The following is an 8,986-nucleotide window of genomic DNA, read 5'->3' on the forward strand; positions in this document are numbered from 1 at the left end:
AGATATGACATCAAATAAGCTTTTGTGCAAATAAATATCCAAAAAATCTGGTGGTCTGCATTTTTGGCAGCAAAGTGCAGTTCCAACCTAAACTGATTCTGTCTGCAAGGCACGTGTCGGCTTTGGAATGTGGACACTAGTCCCAAAAAAAAGTCTCTCCCATAGCAGGAATTGAACCAGTCAACCAGGAATACTAACTAAGTCTTTCTCCACATGGTGTAAGCAGTACAGTAAACAGCAAGACAGGTGTAAAAAAAAAAAAAAAAAAAAAAGAGTGTTTTGCTTTGAATACAAAACATAAACATTACAAGAGCTAAAACACGCTACATGGTCAAGGTTTTTGGCACGTCAGTTGAATAATTTGAAGATCATGAGTTTTTTGCTCACAAGTGCCATCCTCCTTTTCTCAAGAGATTTTGTCACTAACTCTGAACTTTCCAATTCAGTTCTAAACTGTTTCCGATTAGAAAGAACATGGGAGCCCTAATGACTGACAGGACACATGGCTTGTTGAGTCCCTTGACACTTTTGTGTAAAACTGTGTAGTTGAAAAAGGCTTAAGCTATGAAACAAAAGGAAATCTTTTGCAAAAGTCATAATGCATCGCCAATGTTAAGTATTTTTGTTGCAAAGTGAAAATCTACCAGAAACATTTTTGATTGAAAAACACGCATCAGTCTTTGAATGGTGGCAGTAGCTAAGATAAAGGTGCATTCCCATACCGGGAGTCGAACCCGGGCCACCTGGGTGAGAACCAGGAATCCTAACCGCTAGACCATATGGGAAAAGATGCGCTAACGTCTCAGTGACATTATGAAAAAAATAAGTTTTCTGCTATGCACAATAAACTTCTGCAGATCTGCAGGTGCAACTTGCTTCGTTAGCGCAGTAGGTAGTGCGTCAGTCTCGTAATCTGAAGGTTGTGAGTTTGAGCCTCACACGGGGCACTGTTCCCTCCTTTTCTCGAGAGATTTTGTCACCAACTTAGAACTTTTCCATTCAATTCTACAACGTTTTCCATTAGAAAGGAAATGGGAATCCAAATAACTTACAGGACCCATGAGTTGTTGAGTCTCTTGACACTTTGGTGTAAAAAGGGGTGGTTGAGAATGAGTTGAGCTACGAATCCAAATTGAATCTTGCGTGAAGGGTCAGAATGAAGTGCCAAAACGCGGGCGTTCAGCATTTTTGCCTGAAAAAAACAAATCCTACCTGAAATACGTTTGTTTTAAAAACACACGTCAGTCTTTGAATGTTGGCAACGGTGTAGAAAAGGATGCGTTTCCATACCGGGAGTCGAACCCAGGCCACCTGGGTGAAAACCAGGAATCCTAAGCGCTAGACCATACGGGAGAAGATGTACTGCCAGCTCACTTACAATATGAAAAAAAAGAGGTGTACTGCTTTGCACAAGCAACTTCCGCAGATTATTACATGCATCTTGCCTCGTTAGCGCAGCAGGTAGCGCGTCAGTCTCGTAATCTGAAGGTCGTGAGTTCGATTCTCACATGGGGCACTGGTACCTTGTTTCCGTAACTGATTTTGCCACTATCTTGGCTAGAGAGTCACAGCTCTTTTCCATTCAGTAACAAAACATCACCAATTGATGGAAGGGGAGCTCCAATGACAGACAGGGATAAAGGCTTGTTGAGTCCCTTAACACCCAGGAATTAAAAGTGAGAGATATGAATGGTTTGAGATATGACATCAAATAAGCTTTTGTGCAAATAAATATCCAAAAAATCTGGTGGTCTGCATTTTTGGCAGCAAAGTGCAGTTCCAACCTAAACTGATTCTGTCTGCAAGGCACGTGTCGGCTTTGGAATGTGGACACTAGTCCCAAAAAAAAGTCTCTCCCATAGCAGGAATTGAACCAGTCAACCAGGAATACTAACTAAGTCTTTCTCCACATGGTGTAAGCAGTACAGTAAACAGCAAGACAGGTGTAAAAAAAAAAAAAAAAAAAAAAAGAGTGTTTTGCTTTGAATACAAAACATAAACATTACAAGAGCTAAAACACGCTACATGGTCAAGGTTTTTGGCACGTCAGTTGAATAATTTGAAGATCATGAGTTTTTTGCTCACAAGTGCCATCCTCCTTTTCTCAAGAGATTTTGTCACTAACTCTGAACTTTCCAATTCAGTTCTAAACTGTTTCCGATTAGAAAGAACATGGGAGCCCTAATGACTGACAGGACACATGGCTTGTTGAGTCCCTTGACACTTTTGTGTAAAACTGTGTAGTTGAAAAAGGCTTAAGCTATGAAACAAAAGGAAATCTTTTGCAAAAGTCATAATGCATCGCCAATGTTAAGTATTTTTGTTGCAAAGTGAAAATCTACCAGAAACATTTTTGATTGAAAAACACGCATCAGTCTTTGAATGGTGGCAGTAGCTAAGATAAAGGTGCATTCCCATACCGGGAGTCGAACCCGGGCCACCTGGGTGAGAACCAGGAATCCTAACCGCTAGACCATATGGGAAAAGATGCGCTAACGTCTCAGTGACATTATGAAAAAAATAAGTTTTCTGCTATGCACAATAAACTTCTGCAGATCTGCAGGTGCAACTTGCTTCGTTAGCGCAGTAGGTAGTGCGTCAGTCTCGTAATCTGAAGGTTGTGAGTTTGAGCCTCACACGGGGCACTGTTCCCTCCTTTTCTCGAGAGATTTTGTCACCAACTTAGAACTTTTCCATTCAATTCTACAACGTTTTCCATTAGAAAGGAAATGGGAATCCAAATAACTTACAGGACCCATGAGTTGTTGAGTCTCTTGACACTTTGGTGTAAAAAGGGGTGGTTGAGAATGAGTTGAGCTACGAATCCAAATTGAATCTTGCGTGAAGGGTCAGAATGAAGTGCCAAAACGCGGGCGTTCAGCATTTTTGCCTGAAAAAAACAAATCCTACCTGAAATACGTTTGTTTTAAAAACACACGTCAGTCTTTGAATGTTGGCAACGGTGTAGAAAAGGATGCGTTTCCATACCGGGAGTCGAACCCAGGCCACCTGGGTGAAAACCAGGAATCCTAAGCGCTAGACCATACGGGAGAAGATGTACTGCCAGCTCACTTACAATATGAAAAAAAAGAGGTGTACTGCTTTGCACAAGCAACTTCCGCAGATTATTACATGCATCTTGCCTCGTTAGCGCAGCAGGTAGCGCGTCAGTCTCGTAATCTGAAGGTCGTGAGTTCGATTCTCACATGGGGCACTGGTACCTTGTTTCCGTAACTGATTTTGCCACTATCTTGGCTAGAGAGTCACAGCTCTTTTCCATTCAGTAACAAAACATCACCAATTGATGGAAGGGGAGCTCCAATGACAGACAGGGATAAAGGCTTGTTGAGTCCCTTAACACCCAGGAATTAAAAGTGAGAGATATGAATGGTTTGAGATATGACATCAAATAAGCTTTTGTGCAAATAAATATCCAAAAAATCTGGTGGTCTGCATTTTTGGCAGCAAAGTGCAGTTCCAACCTAAACTGATTCTGTCTGCAAGGCACGTGTCGGCTTTGGAATGTGGACACTAGTCCCAAAAAAAAGTCTCTCCCATAGCAGGAATTGAACCAGTCAACCAGGAATACTAACTAAGTCTTTCTCCACATGGTGTAAGCAGTACAGTAAACAGCAAGACAGGTGTAAAAAAAAAAAAAAAAAAAAAAAGAGTGTTTTGCTTTGAATACAAAACATAAACATTACAAGAGCTAAAACACGCTACATGGTCAAGGTTTTTGGCACGTCAGTTGAATAATTTGAAGATCATGAGTTTTTTGCTCACAAGTGCCATCCTCCTTTTCTCAAGAGATTTTGTCACTAACTCTGAACTTTCCAATTCAGTTCTAAACTGTTTCCGATTAGAAAGAACATGGGAGCCCTAATGACTGACAGGACACATGGCTTGTTGAGTCCCTTGACACTTTTGTGTAAAACTGTGTAGTTGAAAAAGGCTTAAGCTATGAAACAAAAGGAAATCTTTTGCAAAAGTCATAATGCATCGCCAATGTTAAGTATTTTTGTTGCAAAGTGAAAATCTACCAGAAACATTTTTGATTGAAAAACACGCATCAGTCTTTGAATGGTGGCAGTAGCTAAGATAAAGGTGCATTCCCATACCGGGAGTCGAACCCGGGCCACCTGGGTGAGAACCAGGAATCCTAACCGCTAGACCATATGGGAAAAGATGCGCTAACGTCTCAGTGACATTATGAAAAAAATAAGTTTTCTGCTATGCACAATAAACTTCTGCAGATCTGCAGGTGCAACTTGCTTCGTTAGCGCAGTAGGTAGTGCGTCAGTCTCGTAATCTGAAGGTTGTGAGTTTGAGCCTCACACGGGGCACTGTTCCCTCCTTTTCTCGAGAGATTTTGTCACCAACTTAGAACTTTTCCATTCAATTCTACAACGTTTTCCATTAGAAAGGAAATGGGAATCCAAATAACTTACAGGACCCATGAGTTGTTGAGTCTCTTGACACTTTGGTGTAAAAAGGGGTGGTTGAGAATGAGTTGAGCTACGAATCCAAATTGAATCTTGCGTGAAGGGTCAGAATGAAGTGCCAAAACGCGGGCGTTCAGCATTTTTGCCTGAAAAAAACAAATCCTACCTGAAATACGTTTGTTTTAAAAACACACGTCAGTCTTTGAATGTTGGCAACGGTGTAGAAAAGGATGCGTTTCCATACCGGGAGTCGAACCCAGGCCACCTGGGTGAAAACCAGGAATCCTAAGCGCTAGACCATACGGGAGAAGATGTACTGCCAGCTCACTTACAATATGAAAAAAAAGAGGTGTACTGCTTTGCACAAGCAACTTCCGCAGATTATTACATGCATCTTGCCTCGTTAGCGCAGCAGGTAGCGCGTCAGTCTCGTAATCTGAAGGTCGTGAGTTCGATTCTCACATGGGGCACTGGTACCTTGTTTCCGTAACTGATTTTGCCACTATCTTGGCTAGAGAGTCACAGCTCTTTTCCATTCAGTAACAAAACATCACCAATTGATGGAAGGGGAGCTCCAATGACAGACAGGGATAAAGGCTTGTTGAGTCCCTTAACACCCAGGAATTAAAAGTGAGAGATATGAATGGTTTGAGATATGACATCAAATAAGCTTTTGTGCAAATAAATATCCAAAAAATCTGGTGGTCTGCATTTTTGGCAGCAAAGTGCAGTTCCAACCTAAACTGATTCTGTCTGCAAGGCACGTGTCGGCTTTGGAATGTGGACACTAGTCCCAAAAAAAAGTCTCTCCCATAGCAGGAATTGAACCAGTCAACCAGGAATACTAACTAAGTCTTTCTCCACATGGTGTAAGCAGTACAGTAAACAGCAAGACAGGTGTAAAAAAAAAAAAAAAAAAAAAAAGAGTGTTTTGCTTTGAATACAAAACATAAACATTACAAGAGCTAAAACACGCTACATGGTCAAGGTTTTTGGCACGTCAGTTGAATAATTTGAAGATCATGAGTTTTTTGCTCACAAGTGCCATCCTCCTTTTCTCAAGAGATTTTGTCACTAACTCTGAACTTTCCAATTCAGTTCTAAACTGTTTCCGATTAGAAAGAACATGGGAGCCCTAATGACTGACAGGACACATGGCTTGTTGAGTCCCTTGACACTTTTGTGTAAAACTGTGTAGTTGAAAAAGGCTTAAGCTATGAAACAAAAGGAAATCTTTTGCAAAAGTCATAATGCATCGCCAATGTTAAGTATTTTTGTTGCAAAGTGAAAATCTACCAGAAACATTTTTGATTGAAAAACACGCATCAGTCTTTGAATGGTGGCAGTAGCTAAGATAAAGGTGCATTCCCATACCGGGAGTCGAACCCGGGCCACCTGGGTGAGAACCAGGAATCCTAACCGCTAGACCATATGGGAAAAGATGCGCTAACGTCTCAGTGACATTATGAAAAAAATAAGTTTTCTGCTATGCACAATAAACTTCTGCAGATCTGCAGGTGCAACTTGCTTCGTTAGCGCAGTAGGTAGTGCGTCAGTCTCGTAATCTGAAGGTTGTGAGTTTGAGCCTCACACGGGGCACTGTTCCCTCCTTTTCTCGAGAGATTTTGTCACCAACTTAGAACTTTTCCATTCAATTCTACAACGTTTTCCATTAGAAAGGAAATGGGAATCCAAATAACTTACAGGACCCATGAGTTGTTGAGTCTCTTGACACTTTGGTGTAAAAAGGGGTGGTTGAGAATGAGTTGAGCTACGAATCCAAATTGAATCTTGCGTGAAGGGTCAGAATGAAGTGCCAAAACGCGGGCGTTCAGCATTTTTGCCTGAAAAAAACAAATCCTACCTGAAATACGTTTGTTTTAAAAACACACGTCAGTCTTTGAATGTTGGCAACGGTGTAGAAAAGGATGCGTTTCCATACCGGGAGTCGAACCCAGGCCACCTGGGTGAAAACCAGGAATCCTAAGCGCTAGACCATACGGGAGAAGATGTACTGCCAGCTCACTTACAATATGAAAAAAAAGAGGTGTACTGCTTTGCACAAGCAACTTCCGCAGATTATTACATGCATCTTGCCTCGTTAGCGCAGCAGGTAGCGCGTCAGTCTCGTAATCTGAAGGTCGTGAGTTCGATTCTCACATGGGGCACTGGTACCTTGTTTCCGTAACTGATTTTGCCACTATCTTGGCTAGAGAGTCACAGCTCTTTTCCATTCAGTAACAAAACATCACCAATTGATGGAAGGGGAGCTCCAATGACAGACAGGGATAAAGGCTTGTTGAGTCCCTTAACACCCAGGAATTAAAAGTGAGAGATATGAATGGTTTGAGATATGACATCAAATAAGCTTTTGTGCAAATAAATATCCAAAAAATCTGGTGGTCTGCATTTTTGGCAGCAAAGTGCAGTTCCAACCTAAACTGATTCTGTCTGCAAGGCACGTGTCGGCTTTGGAATGTGGACACTAGTCCCAAAAAAAAGTCTCTCCCATAGCAGGAATTGAACCAGTCAACCAGGAATACTAACTAAGTCTTTCTCCACATGGTGTAAGCAGTACAGTAAACAGCAAGACAGGTGTAAAAAAAAAAAAAAAAAAAAAAAGAGTGTTTTGCTTTGAATACAAAACATAAACATTACAAGAGCTAAAACACGCTACATGGTCAAGGTTTTTGGCACGTCAGTTGAATAATTTGAAGATCATGAGTTTTTTGCTCACAAGTGCCATCCTCCTTTTCTCAAGAGATTTTGTCACTAACTCTGAACTTTCCAATTCAGTTCTAAACTGTTTCCGATTAGAAAGAACATGGGAGCCCTAATGACTGACAGGACACATGGCTTGTTGAGTCCCTTGACACTTTTGTGTAAAACTGTGTAGTTGAAAAAGGCTTAAGCTATGAAACAAAAGGAAATCTTTTGCAAAAGTCATAATGCATCGCCAATGTTAAGTATTTTTGTTGCAAAGTGAAAATCTACCAGAAACATTTTTGATTGAAAAACACGCATCAGTCTTTGAATGGTGGCAGTAGCTAAGATAAAGGTGCATTCCCATACCGGGAGTCGAACCCGGGCCACCTGGGTGAGAACCAGGAATCCTAACCGCTAGACCATATGGGAAAAGATGCGCTAACGTCTCAGTGACATTATGAAAAAAATAAGTTTTCTGCTATGCACAATAAACTTCTGCAGATCTGCAGGTGCAACTTGCTTCGTTAGCGCAGTAGGTAGTGCGTCAGTCTCGTAATCTGAAGGTTGTGAGTTTGAGCCTCACACGGGGCACTGTTCCCTCCTTTTCTCGAGAGATTTTGTCACCAACTTAGAACTTTTCCATTCAATTCTACAACGTTTTCCATTAGAAAGGAAATGGGAATCCAAATAACTTACAGGACCCATGAGTTGTTGAGTCTCTTGACACTTTGGTGTAAAAAGGGGTGGTTGAGAATGAGTTGAGCTACGAATCCAAATTGAATCTTGCGTGAAGGGTCAGAATGAAGTGCCAAAACGCGGGCGTTCAGCATTTTTGCCTGAAAAAAACAAATCCTACCTGAAATACGTTTGTTTTAAAAACACACGTCAGTCTTTGAATGTTGGCAACGGTGTAGAAAAGGATGCGTTTCCATACCGGGAGTCGAACCCAGGCCACCTGGGTGAAAACCAGGAATCCTAAGCGCTAGACCATACGGGAGAAGATGTACTGCCAGCTCACTTACAATATGAAAAAAAAGAGGTGTACTGCTTTGCACAAGCAACTTCCGCAGATTATTACATGCATCTTGCCTCGTTAGCGCAGCAGGTAGCGCGTCAGTCTCGTAATCTGAAGGTCGTGAGTTCGATTCTCACATGGGGCACTGGTACCTTGTTTCCGTAACTGATTTTGCCACTATCTTGGCTAGAGAGTCACAGCTCTTTTCCATTCAGTAACAAAACATCACCAATTGATGGAAGGGGAGCTCCAATGACAGACAGGGATAAAGGCTTGTTGAGTCCCTTAACACCCAGGAATTAAAAGTGAGAGATATGAATGGTTTGAGATATGACATCAAATAAGCTTTTGTGCAAATAAATATCCAAAAAATCTGGTGGTCTGCATTTTTGGCAGCAAAGTGCAGTTCCAACCTAAACTGATTCTGTCTGCAAGGCACGTGTCGGCTTTGGAATGTGGACACTAGTCCCAAAAAAAAGTCTCTCCCATAGCAGGAATTGAACCAGTCAACCAGGAATACTAACTAAGTCTTTCTCCACATGGTGTAAGCAGTACAGTAAACAGCAAGACAGGTGTAAAAAAAAAAAAAAAAAAAAAAAGAGTGTTTTGCTTTGAATACAAAACATAAACATTACAAGAGCTAAAACACGCTACATGGTCAAGGTTTTTGGCACGTCAGTTGAATAATTTGAAGATCATGAGTTTTTTGCTCACAAGTGCCATCCTCCTTTTCTCAAGAGATTTTGTCACTAACTCTGAACTTTCCAATTCAGTTCTAAACTGTTTCCGATTAGAAAGAACATGGGAGCCCTAATGACTGACA

The sequence above is a fragment of the Phyllobates terribilis genome, unplaced genomic scaffold (assembly GCF_046119375.1).
Source record: "Phyllobates terribilis strain yellow unplaced genomic scaffold, ASM4611937v1 Scaffold_4109__1_contigs__length_64988, whole genome shotgun sequence".
Classification (NCBI taxonomy): domain Eukaryota; kingdom Metazoa; phylum Chordata; class Amphibia; order Anura; family Dendrobatidae; genus Phyllobates; species Phyllobates terribilis.